The sequence below is a fragment of the Podarcis bocagei genome (assembly GCF_964188305.1).
Source record: "Podarcis bocagei genome assembly, chromosome: 7".
Taxonomy (NCBI): Eukaryota; Metazoa; Chordata; class Lepidosauria; order Squamata; family Lacertidae; genus Podarcis; species Podarcis bocagei.
This window is the reverse complement of record NC_138132.1, coordinates 84,872,189-84,890,841: the sequence shown is the minus strand read 5'-3', so window position 1 is coordinate 84,890,841 and position 18,653 is coordinate 84,872,189. Positions and strand designations below refer to the sequence as shown.

Here is an 18,653-nt window from a genome sequence, read left to right as displayed (position 1 = left end):
GAAGCTGTCTGTGGACAAACGCCGGCTCCCTCAGCCAGTAATGCGAGATGAGCGTTGCAACCCCAGAGTCGGTCACGACTGGTACCTTTACCTTTTTACGGGGGCAGACATGTTGAGCTCCTGCACTTTGAAATTGACCTCTACACCACTGGACTTTTAACCAGAATCATGCAGAGTTTGAAAATATGAAAATGACCCTGACACAACAAAAACTACATTTCTAATATTTCAACTCTTTTGCTTAAAAAAGGGTGTGCGGTCCATCAACTATTGCACCCCTGAAGTACACCTAGTGGTGGGCATGTTGCTCAAGTCATCCAATAAGCAGGGAGTTGAACCCATCGCTAACTCATCTTGCTGGCCCCCAGCCTTGGACATTCAGAGTTACTGCCCTGAACAGTTTAGTCATCACGGCTGAGAGGTGATTGACAAGGTGACCTCCCTGAAGGCACACAGAAACAGGCCTCTGGGGAGTCAAATCCCCGCAATTTGATGAACTTCAGGAAGGGAGGGATTAGGGAAGAGGAAGAAGTGCAGTTGGGTTCACATGTTAATGAACAAAAACGAGGGTGGCTCCTGGATTATTTTACATCCTCCCCTTGCTCTTGAGCTTGTGATTCTGGGAATGGTGGACTAATGTTCGCCACCACTGCTGCAATTCTGCCATGTACAAAGTTAGCTTTTCTGCATTTTTAAGTACAGAGGTACCTTGGTTCTCAAACGCCTTGGTACTCAAACAATTTGGAACCCAAACACTGCACTGCAAAGTGTGTGTTCCGATTTGCGAATATTTTTCAGAAGCTGAGCGTGCTCCGTTTTGAGTGTTACGCCTCCAATTTGAGTGCCACACTTCCAATTTGAGTGTTACGCTGAGGTCTGTCTGTTTTTGCTATTTACTTTGCATTTTTGTTTCTGCGACTTCTTTGTTGTTTTTGTGACTGTGTGGAACCCAGTTCAGCTATTGATTGATTGATTGATTGATTGATTGATTGACTGACTGACTGATTGACTGCAGTACATTGTTTATTGCTTTTATGGATCAATGATCTCGTTAGATAGTAAAATTCGTGTTAAATGGCTGTTTTAGAGGTTGTTTCATCCAATTTGCATTACTTTCTATGGGAAAGCGCACCTTGGTTTTGGAATGGACTTTTGGAAGGGATTAAGTTTGAGAACCAAGGTACCACTGTACAGTATTCCTCTCTGGGGTCAAAGGATGGAGCACTCTATGGTAACACTCTATGGGAGTGCCATTGCTCTGTAGCTCTATTGACATTAGCTTGAATATGCGATTCTCCCCTTACGTAATATAATCGTTTGAACTTTGCTGCTTCATTTTGGTTTCAATGCCTGGGAAACTGATAAGAGGACAGGAATGAGAGACGGGAATTGTTTCAACCTGGAAACTGAGCGTTAACCCGAAGCCTTTCTTTTAGGAACCTTAGGTGCCAAAATCTCAAGGGAGCAGAAAATACTATTTATGTATGCGACCACGGCTGCGCAGATGTTATTGGCCCAGAGGTGGAAAGAAGATAAAGTCCCGACCAGAGAAGAATCGCAGATTAAGTTGAAAGATTATGCTGAAATGGCAGAAATGACCAGAAGAATCAGAAATCGGTGTTGTAACATCATCACCTCATTTCATGTTTTACACGTGCGCAATTTGTTGTTGTTTAGTCGTTTAGTCATGTCCAACTTCGTGACCCCATGGACCAGGCACTCCTGTCTTCCACTGCCTCCTGCAGTTTGGTCAAACTCATGCTGGTAGCTTCGAGAACACTGTCCAACCATCTCGTCCTCTGTCGTCCCCTTCTTCTTGTGCCCTCCATCTTTCCCAACATCAGGGTCTTTTCCAGGGAGGTGGCCAAAGTCTTGGAGCCTCAGCTTCACGATCTGTCCTTCCAGTGAGCACTCAGGGCTGATTTCCTTAAGAATGGGTACGTTTGATCTTCTTGCAGTCCATGGGACTCTCAAGAGTCTCCTCCAGCACCATAATTCAAAAGCATCAATTCTTCGGCAATCAGCCTTCTTTATGGTCCAGCTCTCACTTCCATACATCACTACTGGGAAAACCATAGCTTTAACTATATGGACCTTTGTTGGCAAGGTGATGTCTCTGCTTGTTAAGATGCTGTCTAGGTTTGTCATTGCTTTTCTCCCAAGAAGAGCAATAAGCACTAGCAATTCCTGCTGATTAAGGTCTGATTCCCACCGTCTTCTGTTACGTTGTGTTAGTGTGCATGTTGGGAACCTGTGTGACGTGGAGCCATTTGCACCATGTAGCAACTTACGTTCTAGCTTTGAGCTGTATCTTTTTGATTCACATATTAGCTGTATTTTTGCCCCAATGGGGGGCAGAAACTTGCAAAATCATCAGTTCTATAATAATAATAATATAATAATAATTTATTATTTATACCCCGCCCATCTGGCTGGGCCTCCCCAGCCACTCTGGGCGGCTTCCATAAAAACCAAAAATACAGTAAAATATCACACGTTAAAAACTTCCCTGAACAGGGCTGCCTTAAGATGTCTCCTGAATGTCAGGTAGTTGTTTATAAAGTAGCAGGCTATCATATTCTATTAGAAGCACACTCAAGGATTTACATTATCACATTTATTGTGGCCCTTTGGGCCACCACTACATTGGGAAGACCAAAATTTTAATAAGGTATGGGGGAAATTTATAATTAATCTTAAAAACCATTGTAAACAGCTGAAACCGTGAAGCAGGATTGGAATAACACTTGTAGTTTAATGGTAAATTTTGGACATAATGGAGATGCAAAAGATTTGGATGATCATATAAGATGCAGGAGGAAACGATTGCAGTAGGACCCACAAAGGAAGTCTGGGAGATTCCTTGAAATCTTGTTTTTATTTGTATGTTGGACATGTGATTGTAAAACTTTAATCTGAAAAACCAAATAAATAAATTTATACACTGTATTAAAAAAGGAAACTGAGCGTTGTGCATGCCAGTCTACACTGTAGGAAATTTAGGAACTCGTTCCCAGTGCGTGAGTCCATTGCATTGTGCCATTTTGTGTGGTAGTTCCTAAGGGGCGGGGGCGTGTTCATGAGGATGTTTCTTTAAATTGGAAAAAAAAGCAAATTGCTGCAGAAATGTGGAGAACTGAATTGAGGATTAGAACAACAAGAAGCTGAGAGAGAAATTGAGGCATCTTTCCATCCCTCGTTCAGAGCCAGCCAATTACCGGTGGCTCCTGACGAACTTGCCCAGTTAATCTGACTTGGTACAAAGTAGGAGATAAGTCCTGCTCATCATTGCCACAATGTTCTGCCTTTAGACTCCCGCAAAGGTCAAGCCAGAGTTGTGCTGACAAGCGATTAATTCCCCCTCCTCCCCACCACAGCCAACGAGGCTCTCGCCGTTGAAGGAGACTGATTCAAGCTCGCCTCTAAAAAGTGCAGGATCGCCTTGGGCGGACACACCAGCTTCTTCTCTGGCTCCAGAGACTTCAGATTAAGTATGCTCCTATGATGGCGTCAGCCAAGGGGTGGAAAGGCACCTTATTATCTTCTGTTTGCAATATAATTCTTACATACACAAACATACCAGAAACTGCAAGCATTTTTACAAAGGAGCCAAACTGTTTTGGTTGTGCCACCATCGATATTTGCAGGGCAGGGACTGATGCACTTCTGTGTCAAAGAGCAGACACACACTATCTTTTCTTTTCTTTTTAACATGATTTTTATTAAGTTTTCCATATTTCATTACATTTCCATATCAAAAATCAAAAGTCCATAACTTAAGACCTTGCTTAAATAAAGCATCAGCCTCCTTATCTCTCTAACTGACTTCCACACAACTTTACCAATTTCTCACATTTCTATATCCACTTTTTTTACCTTATATCAATCTTTTAACATTCACCTCCTTCTATGTAAATCAGCTCCTTGTTTTCCCATTACCAAACATTTCAACTCAAACCTACAAACGTTTTCAACTGTTTACAATTTTCTTTTCTTAAAGGTAAAGGGACCCCTGACCATTAGGTCCAGTTGTGGCCGACTCTGGGGTTGCGGCACTCATCTCGCTTTACTGGCCGAGGGAGCCGACGTACAGCTTCCGGGTCGTGTGGCCAGCATGGCTAAGCCGCTTCTGGCAAACCAGAGCAGCGCATGGAAACGCCGTTTACCTTCCTGCTAGAGTGGTACCTATTTATCGACTTGCACTTTGATGTGCTTTCAAACTGCTAGGTTGGCAGGAGCAGGGACCGAGCAATGGGAGCTCACCCCGTCGCGGGGATTCGAACCGCCGACCTTCTGATCGGCAAGTCCTAGGCTCTGTGGTTTAACCCACAGTGCCACCCGCATCCCCTTTCATATAAAGTATAGATTTGCTCCAGTCCTTTTGAAAAAGTTCATCACGCCGATTCCGGATCTTCCCCGTCAGCTTTGCCAACTCCACGTATTCAACCATCTTTACCTGCCAATCTGCCAATGTAGGAAGTTCTGAGCAGAGACACACTATCAATTTTAGAGTTGGAAGGGACGCTGAGGGTCATCCAGTCCACCCCCCCTGTTGTGCAGGAATTACACCTACGATATCCCCGATGGATGGCCATCCACTCTCTGATTAAAAACCTCCAAAGAAGGAGAGCCCGCCACCTTCCAGGCTAGTCCTTTCCCGTGTCGAACAGGTCTCACTCTCAGAAAACGCTACCTAAAGTTTAGTTTGAATCTTCTTTATTGTCATTTGAAGCCATTGGTTCGGGTCCTAAAGCAGCAACAAAACAAACTGGCTCCATCTTCCACGTGGCAACCCTTCCAATATTTGAAGATGCCTCTCCTATCGCCTCTCAGTCTACTCTTCTCTCTCTTTTTTTTTAAAAGATATTTATTAAAGTTTCAACATATTACAAAAATAAGAGAAAAAAGAGAGAAGAAAAAAAGGGGAAAAAATAGAAAATGAAAATACAGGGTAAAAACAGTTAAAAACAGAACAGTCTTTCCATATCTTGTCCTTCATTTGCTTGTTTCCCTGACCTCCTCACACCTCCCTTTTTTGTATTCCAGTTCAATTAGTTAATTCAGCAAATCCTTTCCCTCTTTGATTTTATCTTAATCTTTTATCTTAATATATTATAACTTTAGATTATCACCTGTTTACAATCCATTTTTACATATTCCTTTATAACATTGCTGCTAAAAACCACTTAACTTCAATCCAACATCATTCTAACATTCATTAATTTTACAATATTTCTGTAGATAGTCTTTAAATTTCTTCCAATCTTCTTCCACCGACTCTTCTCCCTGGTCTCAGATTCTGCCAGTCATTTCCGCCAGTTCCATATAATCCATCACCTTCATCTGCCATTCTTCCAGAGTGGGTAAATCTTGTGTCTTCCAATACTTTGCAATAAGTATTCTTGCTGCTGTTGTAGCATTCATAAAGAAAGTTCTATCCTTCTTTAACACCAATTGGCCAACCATGCCCAGGAGAAAGGCCTCTGGTTTCTTCAGGAAGGTATATTTGAATACCTTTTTCATTTCATTATAAATCATCTCCCAGAAAGCCTTAATCCTTGGGCACGTCCACCAAAGGTGAAAGAATGTACCTTCAGTTTCTTTACATTTCCAACATTTATTATCGGGCAAATGATAGATTTTTGCAAGCTTGACTGGTGTCATGTACCACCTGTATATCATTTTCATAATATTCTCTCTTAAGGCATTACATGCCGTAAACTTCATACCTGTGCTCCATAACTATTCCCAGTCAGCCATCATTATGTTATGTCCAACATCTTGTGCCCTTTTAATCATAGCAGATTTCACCGTTTCATCCTGAGTATTCTACTCTTCTCAGGGCAAAACATCCCCAACTCCCTCAACCATTCCTTGTAAGAGGCTGAAGGAAATGGAGTTGTCATACTGGAACCTAATGAAATTTATTGGCAGTAGGTCCAGAACAGGGGACGCGGGTGGTCTAAACCACAGGGCCTAGGGCTTGCCAATCAGAAGGTCGGTGGTTCAAATCCCCGTGACGGGGTGAGCTCCCGTTGCTCAGTCCCAGCTCCTGCCAACCTAGCAGTTTGAAAGCACGTCAAAGTACAAGTAGATAAGTAGGTACCGCTCCGGTGGGAAGGTAAACGGCGTTTCAATGCACTGCTCTGGTTGGCCAGAAGCGGCTTAGTCATGCTGGCCACATGACCCGGAAGCTGTACGTCGGCTCCCTTGGCCAATAAAGCGAGATGAGTGCTGCAACCCCAGAGTCGTCCATGACTGGACCTAACGTTCACCTTTCGGTCCAGAACAAACAAAAGGAAGATGTTTATCTGTGCACTGGTTTTATCAACCACTGCTCCTCCCAAAGGAGGCTGAGGTGTTCTATGGCAAAGATAAAACAACAAAGCCCACCAGTAAATAAAATACATGCAAAAACTTTAAAAATAATCCCTAAAATATCAGAATAACTAGAAACACAGAAACACATGCTTTTGTTACGCATTGGAAAACTGTGGCTGCCTGTCTTGCACTCAGAAGAAACTTGGTTCAATCCTTGCATCTCTGGCTGGGGGTTGGAATACCCTCAGCACTGAAAATTTGCCAGGCAACACATCCTGTAGAATTCTATCCATTATATATCTGTGCAATCAGAATGCATTTCAGGAACTGAAAAGTCAAATTGAAAAATACGACCTTCGAGCTGTCTGGCCCAATAAGCACAACTCGGCATTCCTTTTTCAGGACTGTAACCCTGGTTTCGGTGACAGCAGCCATGAAATTAAAAGACGCCTGCTTCTTGGGAGAAAAGCAATGACAAACCTAGACAGCATCTTAAAAAGCAGAGACATCACCTTGCCATCAAAGGTCCGTATAGTTCAAGCTATGGTTTTCCCAGTAGTGATGTATGGAAGTGAGAGCTGGACCATAAAGAAGGCTGATTACCGAAGAATTGATGCTTTTGAATTATGGTGCTGGAGGAGACTCTTGAGAGTCCCATGGACTGCAAGAAGATCAAACCTCTCCATTATGAAGGAAATCAGCCCTGAGTGCTCACTGGAAGGACAGATCCTGAAGCTGAGGCTCCAATACTTTGGCCACCTCATGAGAAGAGAAGACTCCCTGGAAAAGACCCTGATGCTGGGAAAGATGGAGGGCACAAGGAGAAGGGGACGACAGAGGACGAGATGGTGGGACAGTGTTCTCGAAGCTACCAACATGAGTTTGACCAAACTGTGGGAGGCAGTGGAAGACAGGAGTGCCGGGCGTGCTCTGGTCCATGGGGTCACGAAGAGTCGGACACGACTAAACGACTAAACAACAAAACCCTGGTTTCAGGAGCCATTTGGTGTCTAGCTCATATACCTGAGTTTCTAACAGGTTTTCAGGTTCAGTCTGCTGAAAACCCATTTGGCGTTTGTTCCAATTCAGCAGTCAACAGCTGGTTTTCCCAGGGGACAAGTGGAAGGGTGGACAAGGCCTCAGTAAGAGGCAGCTTCCTCTATTCCTATCAAGCCGTAAAGGCCTAGCTAAACAAAAACACCTTCAACTTTAAATGCAAGGATAGATAGATACCATTTTCGGGGAAGGGCATGCAAGTGTTGAAAGTGTCCCTGAACCACCATAAAGGTAAAACGTTATCTAGAATGTATGATTTGTTGCTTGAATGGTACACAAAAGGATGGTGATTGTTTTCATATGTGGTGGACCTGTGCCAAGGTGAAGAAAATTTGGGAGTTAATCTATAAAGTGCTTAAAAAGATATTTAAGTACACCTTTCCCAAAAGACCGGAGGCTTCCTTGCTCGGTCTAATGGGAAGGGAGGTTAAAATAAAAGATCAGAATTTGTTTATGTATGCCACAGCCGCCGCAAGAACTCTACTGGCCCGGAAATGGAAAACACAAGATATACCAACCATCAAGGAGTGGCAGGTGAAGATGACAGATTTTGCGTAACTTGCCAAATTGACAGGAAGGATCCGGGATCATGAGGACCAGAGACACAAGAATAATTGGAGTAAATTTATTGAGTATTTAAAGGAGAACTGCAAAAGTTTAAAGACACCAGCAGGACTGGAATAATACCTTCAATGTAAAATAGTCGAGATATAAGAATAAAATGATGTATGGAAGTGAGAGCTGGACCATAAAGAAGGCTGATCGCCGAAGAATTGATGCTTTTGAATTCTGGTGCTGGAGGAGACTCTTGAGAGTCCCATGGATTGCAAGAAGATCAAACCTCTCCATTCTGAAGGAAATCAGCCCTGAGTGCTCACTGGAAGGACAGATCCTGAAGCTGAGGCTCCAATACTTTGGCCACCTCATGAGAAGAGAAGACTCCCTGGAAAAGACCCTGATGTTGGGAAAGATGGAGGGCACAAGGAGAAGGGGACGACAGAGGACGAGATGGTTGGACAGTGTTCTCAAAGCTACCAGCATGAGTTTGACCAAACTGCGGGAGGCAGTGGAAGACAGGAGTGCCTGGCGTGCTCTGGTCCATGGGGTCATGAAGAGTCGGGCACGACTAAACAACAAGAAGAATAAAATATGTGATAAGATTGTGATAATTATACCAACTGAAGGGAGGGAGGGAAGTCAGGACTTGGCAGAGTCAAAGGGGATACATTGTGATTGTATGGACTGTTGGAAAAAGAATATTTAAAGAAAACAATAAAAAATTATATTTTTTTAAAAAAGAAAGTGTCCCTGAACCACGAGTCCTAGGCTGAACCACAAACAAAGACCCCCGCCCCCTGCTAATCGCAGGTTCATTCGGCCAGTGTTGTATTTTAATGCCCACAGCAAAAGTCAAGCTGAACTTTTCACATCCACAGTTCCAGCTGAATGGAGGAGCACTTTCCAAAAGGCTGAGTGAGCAAGTGACGAGAGGAAAAGGGCAATGCAATCATGTGACCCATTAGAGGATCTTTCCAGCCGATGACGATGGATGCACTTTCAAAAATTAACTAGGTGGGGGTGAGAGAAGCCAGGCACCCCAGCGCGGTAGCACATCTGCCCGTTCCAGATATGCAGAACCTGCCATTCCATCTGGAGACTGACATGTGCCACACGTGGATTATTCAATCTGGAAATTGGAATGCATCAAGAAATTACAATCCAAACACGTTAACTCCAAACTGGCTGGGTGCTCTACAAGGTCCCTGAAGAGGTGGGACATTTATCCAGGACGTTTTTCCAGAATCAAAGAATTTAAAGCCTTGGGAGGTCAGCCCTTTCAAATCCCAAAGGCTTTCAGCACCCCGGCAACTGGCCGTCTGCTTAAATGCCTCCAGTAAGGAGATGCCACCTCCTCCCATTTCCTAAACAACCTGTAGCATTAGGAAGTTTAAGGAATAAAAAATATTCTGATAAAAGAAATTACTTTTTCATGCAGTGCACAGTTGAGCTATGGTGAAGGCCACTAGCCCAGATGGCTTTAAAAGACAAATTCATAGAGGATCAGGCTACCAACAGCTTCTATGATGGCTAGGATCTGCATCCATGGTCCTTCTGAATTCCACTTGCTGGAAACCAAAGGAGTGTGCTTCTGCACTTTGGTCTTGCTTTCGGGTTCCCCACTGAGGCATCTGGTTGGCCAAAGTGAGAACAGGGTGCTGGATCCAGCAGTACTCTTAAAAGGTAAAGGGACCCCTGACCATTAGGTCCATCGTGGCCGACTCTGGGGTTGCAGCGCTCATCTCGCTTTACTGGCCAAGGGAGCCGGCGTACAGCTTCCGGGTCATGTGGCCAGCATGACTAAGCCGCTTCTGGTGAACCAGAACAGTGCATGGAAATGCCATTTACCTTCCCGCTGGAGCAGTACCTATTTATCTACTTGCACTTTGAGGTGCTTTCGAACTGCTAGGTTGGCAGGAGCAGGGACCGAGCAACGGGAGCTCACCCCGTCGCGGGGATTCGAACTGCCAACCTTCTAATCAGCAAGTCCTAGGCTCTGCAGTTTAACCCACAGTGCCACCCACGTCCCGTTCACTGAAGGCATGACAGGATGGGGCAATATACCTCATTATAAATTGAGGACCGATCAGAATTTATCCTCGTCGCGGGGATTCAAACTGCTGACCTTCTGATCGGCAAGTCCTAGGCTCTGTGGTTTAAGCCACAGCGCTACTCTTAAGTTGCTCCTAATTTGAAGCCAAAATTGGCTTCCCTACAATTTGCCACTCAATGGTTCCAGCTTTGCCACTCTAGGGCCACAGAGAGCAAGCCTGTTCCATCTTTTGCGTGGCCAGCAGCCCTGCAGCTACCTGGTGATGAAGACTCCTTTTCACCTTCTCCTATGCAAATTTGGGCTAACTAGCAAACAGCAGTACCCTGGTACTCATTCCCCACATGCAGTTTTGTAACGCCGGTTCACTGGAGAATCGCATGTGTGATGGAAGCACAGAGGAAAACATCCCCATCGCTCCCCAACACTCCTGCTTTCTGGTGAAGGGGCTTCGCAAATTCTGCACTGTGTTGCAAAAACAAGTCATGGGCGTGCTGCTGAGAAACTGGCTTGCCGTTTGCTCCTCTGCAGCCCTGTTTGCCTTAAGAACATTGGAAGAGCCTGTTGGATCAGACCAATGGCCCACACAGTCCAACATCCCATTCTCACAGTGGACAACCTGTAGCCATCGATAGCCCCCTCCTCCATATAGGTGACAACTCCCTGGGGCCTTGGGTGCCCAAGCACCCACACAATTCCCCATTAAGGGGCTGGGCACCCACAAATTTCAGTGCCAGGGCCATGCACGCTGCATTGGACCCACAGCCCTGGGCACTCACAGTTGCAGGGCCAAGTTGGCACTCCTGCTCCTCCATGAATTGGCCCAATCCTCTTTTAAAACCATCCATTCATTGCTGCCTCCTGTGGGGATGAGTTCCGCAGTTCAACTGAGTGCTTCATGAAGAAGTACTTGATTTATTGTTCTTTAATCAATCTGATTGGCGGCATCAGATCCTAAGAATTTGATGGGCATCCAGGTCCAGGGCTCAGCTCTGGGTGAATTTACATTGCTTTAAAAGAACCCAGGCCCCGTGGGTTTGGGTTGGTTTGAAAGCTTGGTTTGAAAGAAATAAAGGGCTTGTTGTCCATTGGGGTACATTGCATACCCATTAATAACTAGGGCACACAGACAGTGAGCTTTGGTGTGGCCTGGTTATTGATGGGAGACAATGAAAGCTAATTCACTGAAGGCATGACAGGATGGGGCAATATAAAGGTAAAGGGACCCTTGACCATTAGGTCCAGTCGTGACCGACTCTGGGGTTGCGGCGCTCATCTCGCTTTATTGGCCGAGGGAGCTGGCGTACAGCTTCCGGGTCATGTGGCCAAAATGACTAAGCTGCTTCAGGCGAACCGGAGCAGCGCACGGAAATGCCATTTACCTTCCCGCTGGAGCGGTACCTATTTATCTACTTGCACTTTGAGGTGCTTTCGAACTGCTAGGTTGGCAGGAGCAGGGACCGAGCAACGGGAGCTCACCCCGTCGCGGGGATTCGAACCGCCGACCTTCTAATCAGCAAGTCCTAGGCTCTGCAGTTTAACCCACAGTGCCACCCACGTCCCGTTCACTGAAGGCATGACAGGTCGGGGCAATATACCTCATTATAAATTGAGGACCGATTTTATTGATACATCCAGTCCCTCCCCTCTGCCCATTCCTGCTTTATCCTTGCACAGATTCCTCCATTCGCACACACAAGTGACCTTGTGTCATGTAGCATGGCTGGCTTACAGGAGCTACGCATCCTACAGTTTCCTTTCCTTTCTGCAGTGTCCCTCATCCCCTGCCTGCTCTTATTGAAATTGAATGAATGAAAGAAAAAAAAATTCAGAGATTTGCCGCACTCAAATCAACAAGGGCAGCCCATTCTTGGCCTCCTGAGCGTGTCTCTTGCAGGGTTCTTTTTTTCTAAAGAGACACACTCCAAAGAATGGTCACACAGAGACTAGAAAATGTGCCCTGGAGAACTCTCTCTCTCTCTCTGGGAGAAGGCAGCAATGCCAGGATACCAGGCACGTGACCACCTTTTCACAGCTATGGGCAAAATTCACTGTTGTAATGCACTGCAAGAAAAGACAAGCTCTCTGCTCCAGTCAAACCAGTTGTTCTTCTGTGCCCACAACCCACACAAGATGTGGTCTGGCCCACCTTTTCCCTTCATCCCTCAATATCCCCAGTCCTACGTCTTAAGATGATCAGGTTTTTCAGTCATGCCCACTCACCATATAACTTTGATATATCTCTCCGGGAACAAACACAGCCTCTTAATTTTTATTTTATTTTTTTAAAAAAATATTGTTTCCAATGTTTCATTTTCCATTAATTCAGCTGTACTCTACCCATCCCTATTCCACACACAGAAACACACATGTTAATCAGCCCCGAATATCTAGACCATCTTTGGTTTGTTCCACACCCGACATCACAAACAGCTCCATCACACCCATAAACATGCCTTCCAATGTTCAGGGGGGGGGGGGTTTGGAGATGTGTCTCTGACCACCACCACCCCAACTTTGAGACCAAGAAGTTGTTTATAAGGTCATTAAAGGGCGGTTCATCTTCGTCAAGTTCCCTTGAGTTCATCTCACGCATAGCACCGCGCATTTGAGAAATGTCTTAACGGACCCGAGTGCCAACAGAATCCCAAAAGTTAACCTGAAAGACTGACTCGTACCCCCATCTGTACAAAGTCTAAACTGGTACTATGGACCTTTTCCCCCTAGGACCAGAAACCCTTTCCCCAACCCCTTGCAGCAGAAATCAGCATGAGCACCGAGTCGTCTGCAAAAGGTTTTATCTGCCGCCTTTTCCATAAAAGGATGCTCTGTCATTCCAGATGCCCATCATTCCACCTGAGGTTTAAAAAGCCTTTGGGAGGACCGGGGGGGGGGTGTTGCAATGACACCTGACAGCCTTACGGCAACCTGCCCCCCCCCCACACACACACCTTTCCCATCTTGGTCTTTCGGAGGGACTTGCAGGAAGCTCCACCGACTCCCAGAGAGAATTTCCTACGAAAAGTGTCACAAGCCCACAAGCCCCTTTTGCTTGCCAGGGAAAGGAGAAGAGCAGGTAAAATGAGGTCGCTTCCAAACCATCAGAACTAGCCAGAGAGTGAAACTTTTGCCCATCAAGCCTCTGGCCCGCAACCTTTTTCCTCTGCCTCTGCATCTCAAGGTCCAAAGGTCCCCGAGTCTTTGCCCTGCCAGCAACACACTGATGTCCACCCTCCTTGGCCCATCTTACCTGAACACTGACGCCTTCATGGGGTCCTCAAGAGGAGGAACATCCATCTTCTTGCCAACTCTGGGCTTTCTGCTGAGGAGGCAGCGGTTGCCTGGCTCCCTTGACGGCTAGCATGGAGAAGCTCAGACCACCGAGCGTTCGAATCCAAGTTCTGCCGGCCCAGAATGTCCTCTTTTTTTGCCTTTCACACCCAGATCACAGGGACACCTTCTCGGTCGACCGGATGCATTTGGCCGGAGCACCGGAGACAGCCACCCTGCTGCCAGATTCGCTTCTGGAAAGATGGTCACGCTGAAAAGACCAGTCACTGCAGAGTTCCCCGGAGCCGCACACTGGCTTCTCTCAGCTGCTCCGCACCCAGAGATCCCTCCTTGCCAGAAAAGATGGTCTTCATCACCGCTGCTGGCTCACCAGCCCAGGAAAGGAGGGTTGGGATGCCCTCCTGCCTCTGGGGATGCTTCCAGCTCTCAGATGCAGCGCCCAACTGCTGCGAGGTGATTTGCTGGGCTCCCTTATTTAACATCTCTATCTGGCAGCCTCTCTCATTTCTTCTCCCTCCCTCCCTCTCTCTTGCTGCTGCTGCTGCTGCCACCACCGTCTTTGCCAGAGCCACAGAGCTGCATTCTATTTGCAGGCCTCTAGCACTGCCTACTGCTTAACTCCTTAACTGCCATCTTTCTCGCGCTCCCTTGCAGGCAGCGGCTGGCTGGCTCCATGCAACGGGCAGATAACATTTCTCAGTGGCCTCGTTCACGCCGAGAGGCTCCTGATACCCACAAACAGGCTCAAATTGCAAAAGAGGAGACCCCGTTATCTCCCTTGGCTCAAGTGTGCCAAGCCTAAACAGCAGGTTAAATGGGAGCAAAGAAGGAGGCTTTATGAAGGCAGACAGAATAGACTTTCTTGTTTGTGTGTCAAGGTAACCATGGCTGACATTGGGGTTTTGCTTGTTTTTTTCTTCTCAAGGCAAGTCTCTGCCCTTAGGAGGCTACAGTCTAAATTTTGAGGATCAGAGAAAAAGGGAGGTGAGTTAAGATGGGAAGGTGGTGTGCAAAAGAAGATATCCAGGCTTTGTTTTGGTCATGGTCATTTTTATCTGATTTTTAAAAATTAAAACTTGTAACAAAAGCAATTAAAAATCCATATAAAGAGATCGCTCTGAATCTTAAGACTTCTTTTCCATCCCTTTCCCTTTGGTTGTGTTTCTTTGGATGTGTATGATGAAAAAATTTAATAAAAAGCATTTATAAAAAAAGACTTCTTTTCCATCCCTCCATGGGTCCTAATGACAATATGTACAACTGCATATCAATCTGTTATCCACATTTTTTATCTGTCTAAATGGTCCATAGTCTTTGTTACCTTACAAGTGAGATTAAAACCCTGCTAATATTTTCATCTGCTTACAATCGTCTCCTAAATAAATTATAACCCCCCCCCCCATTCTTCTTTAAAGTTCTTGCCCTCTTGGTTCCTGAGCTTTCCAGTTAATTTTGCCCTTTCAGCATAGTCCATCAACTTGCCTTGCCATTCTTCCTTGGTTGGGCTTGTTTTTTCTGGGCTAATAACATCCGTGCCGCTGTTGTCGCATACAAGAAAAGTCTTTTCTTTGGAATCTCGGTACCTATAATTCCTAATAAAAAAGCTTTTTATTTTTTTGAACATTTTTCCCACTTCATTATGTATCATCTCCCAGAAAGTTTTTGTTACCTTACACATCCACCACAAATGATAAAATGTACCTTCTTTTTCTTTACAGTTCCAGCAGGTATTTGTGCTTCTTCTATACATTTATGCTAACTTACTAGGAGTCAAATACCACCAGTACATCATTTTCATATAAAGATGCAAGATTAAGCCAGAGAGATGCAATTGTGGGGAGAATTTTCCCTGCTCAATTTGGGGAAAGGCTGTAGCTCAGTGATTAGAGCACCTACCTTGCATGCAGAAGGCCTCAGGTTCAATCCCTGGCATGTCCAGGTAGGACAATGAAAGTCTCCTGCCTAAACCAGAATAGACAATATTGAGCAAGGCAGCTTTCTCTGTTCCTGCTTAAGCTAGCCCTTTATGCAGGACCATGAGGGCTAGAATCTTAATTTACATTTAAGAGGGGTGCCCATATCTCAGTTGTAGGAGCCTTGTAGGCAGAAGGTGCTGGACAGCTCAGTCGGTAGAGCGTGTGGCTCTTCATCTTAGGGTTGTGGGCTCGAGTCCCACGTTGGGCAAAAGATTCCTGCATTGCAAGCGGTTGGACCAGGTGACTCTCATAATCCCTTCCTGCCCTATAATTCCTTCCCCCCCCCATAACATTTTATTAATTTTCCAACAATAACAATAAAACAAACATCAATAAAAACAAAACAAAAAAGATTGACTTCCCCTATTCCCTTCCTTGATTCCATTGTATATCGATGTACTACATGTCCATTATAAAGTTTTAACCATTTAAATTACTTATTGTCCATTCCTAATACAATTACAAGTATCCTTAAAACCCTGCCAATGTATTAACCTGTGTACATTGCTTCTGTATATATGCAATAAAGTCCTTCCATTTTTCCTGAAATTCGTTGTCATCTCTTCCTCTTAATTTCATTGTCAGTTTTGCCATTTCAGCATATTCCATTAATTTAACTTGCCAATCTTCTTTAGCTGGGACACTTCCTTCCTTCCAATGTTGTGCTAATAATGTTCGTGCAGCCGTAGTTGCATACGTAAACGAGTCCTTTTGTGATCTTGGTAAATCCATTCCTGGGATACTTAATAGGAAAGCTTCTGGGTTTTTTTATTCCTGCCCTATAATTCTATGAGTTTATGATTTTGGATCCCGGTTCAAGCCCCACTGGGATCTCTGTGTAGAGCTGGGAGAGATCCCTTCCTGAATTCCTTTTATGGCGTGCTTAGAAAGGCCACAGTGATTCGTGATCTGATCTCCCATCTTTAAATTGTAGCAAGTAGTGGCTTGCAAGCCCTCCCCCCCCCCCAATTCTGATAAGGGCCATGGCACTCCAGGAGGTGGGTGTTTCACTCTCCCTTTTTTGCTCCATGCAGGAGTTCGGTGAATGGTCACAGAAATCGGACAGCAAGAAATATTCGAACATACATGCCTTACAGGCCTTCAAAGTAGGCCCCCTCTTTTACAATGCACCATTGACAACGTTCGTAGAACTGTTGGAAACTTCTGGAGAAGTCCTCTTTCCATACTGCTTTCAGTTCCCTCATCAGAGCAGCTCGGACGTGTGAAATGATGGGAGATCTGTGCCCTTTCAGTGCAGATTCCAGTTTTGGATAAAGAAAGAAATTCGGTGGGGCCAGATCGGGAGACTATGGAGAGTGGGACAACTCAGTAACCTCAGTAACAATTTCACACAGATTATGCAATTCTTCCACCATCATTCAGACGGACAAACACTGATCCCGCATCAATAACTCACAAACTCTGTTGACATTTGCTGCCGTTCTGCTCGTCGGTGGTCTGCCAGACCACGGGTCCTCTTCGATGGTTTGCCGCCCTTCACAGAAACACTTAAACCACTCATACGCTGTCTTTCAAGTTACAGCTTCATCTCCGTGCACAACTGTGAGCATTTTGTGGGTTTCCGATGCCTATTTACCAAATCTGAAACAAAATTTCATACTGACTCTCTGCTCCGTTTTCAATCACAACGCCCTGCACTGTTGTTGTTGTTGTTGTTTAGTCGTTTAGTCGTGTCCGACTCTTCGTGACCCCATGGACCAGAGCACACCAGGCACTCCTGTCTTCCACTGCCTCCCGCAGTTTGGTCAAACTCATGTTCATAGCTTTGAGAACACTGTCCAACCACCTCGTCCTCTGTCGTCCCCTTCTCCTTGTGCCCTCCATCTTTCCCAACATCAGGGTCTTTTCCAGGGACTCTTCTCTTCTCATGAGGTGGCCAAAGTCTTGGAGCCTCAGCTTCACGATCTGTCCTTCCAGTGAGCACTCAGGGCTGATTTCCTTAAGAATGGAGAGGTTTGCTCTTCTTGCAGTCCATGGCACTATTAGGTAAAGGTAAAGGGACCCCTGACTATTAAGTCCAGTCGCAAATGACTCTGGGGTTGCGGCGCTCATCTCACTTTACTGGCAGACAGTTTTTCCGGGTCATGTGGCCAGCATGACTAAGCCGCTTCTGGAGAAACCAGAGCAGTGCACAGAAACACCATTTACCTTCCCACCAGAGTGGTACCTATTTATCTACTTGCATTTGATGTGCTTTCGAACTGCTAGGTGGGCAGGAGCAGGGACCGAGCAACGGGAGCTCACCCCGTCGTGGGGATTCGAACCGCCAACCCTCTGATCGGCAAGCCCTAGGCTCTGTGGTTCAGACCACAGTGCCACCTGCGTCCCAACTGCACTATTAACAGTTACTAAGTGCTACCGCATGAACATCGGCCTGTCAACAAATGCCACGACACGTGCACATACGTTAGCTGAGAACGGACGAACGCCTCCCACGTGTCTCCACGAATCCAGCAGTTCCCATTATCACATACATTCACCCTACATTCTGGTCACAACCTTGTATATGTGCAACCTGAAAACCCCTTAAGGACAAGGGGTCTTCATTTGGAAAGTGGCAGTGTGGGAAATGTTAACTACCCCTGCCATGGGATGGGCAGATCTGTCAATTTGGTTTTTCCTCAGTTTCTAATATTTCCAATCTTAACTTTGAATCTCCATAGTTCTGCATTAGTCTGCAATTTTTTAAAAGTCCTGATGAAAATGAATCAGCAACTTTCTCCTAAAGCACATGTTCTTATGCCATTTTATTTACCGTATTTTTCGCTCTATAAGATGCCCCAGACCATAAGACGCACCTAGTTTTTGGAGGAGGAAAACAACAACAAAAATATTCTGAATCTCAGAAGCCAGAACAACAAGAGGGATCGCTGCACAGCGATCCCTCTTGCTGTTCTGGCTTCTGGAATAGCTGTGCAGCCTGCATTCACTCCATAAGACACACACACATTTCCCCTTACTTTTTAGGAGGGAAAAAGTGAGTCTTAAAGAGCAAAAAATACAATAATATGCATTTTGCATAGGGATTTCCCATGATCTAGTGAATTTTAAAATATTTATTTCGTCAATACATGCATTTTATGAACACCTGAGTACAGGTGGCAACCATTTCACTTGAAATTTCTGTCCCTGGCCCCGACACGTGGGCAGACCATGCCCTGACCCATTATGCCCTGTTCTGCCTTCTTCATGGTCCAAAAATACCCATGCAGGGGTGGATCCCAACTTGAATAAAATATTGGGACACCCAGGAAAACCCCGCCCGACATAACTGATCACATGACACAGTGCATGTGCATCATTTGACTGGCAAAGCCCATGAACTTCAAATACTTTATTGGAGAGTGAAGTCCCTTCAGAGTTGGCTCCTATGGACCAGC

General features: G+C 45.4%; 1 protein-coding gene across 1 annotated transcript in view; it reads right to left on the bottom strand.

The window, feature by feature from the left end:
• The window catches only part of WSCD2 (WSC domain containing 2), a 91,986-nt gene extending 78,011 nt beyond the window's left edge, over positions 1–13,975 (bottom strand). The window contains exon 1 of the mRNA XM_081203098.1: positions 13,236–13,975. The gene's annotated coding sequence lies outside the window, so the exon portion shown is untranslated. The remainder of the gene's footprint in view (positions 1–13,235) is intronic.
• Positions 13,976–18,653: the final 4,678 nt, after the last annotated feature.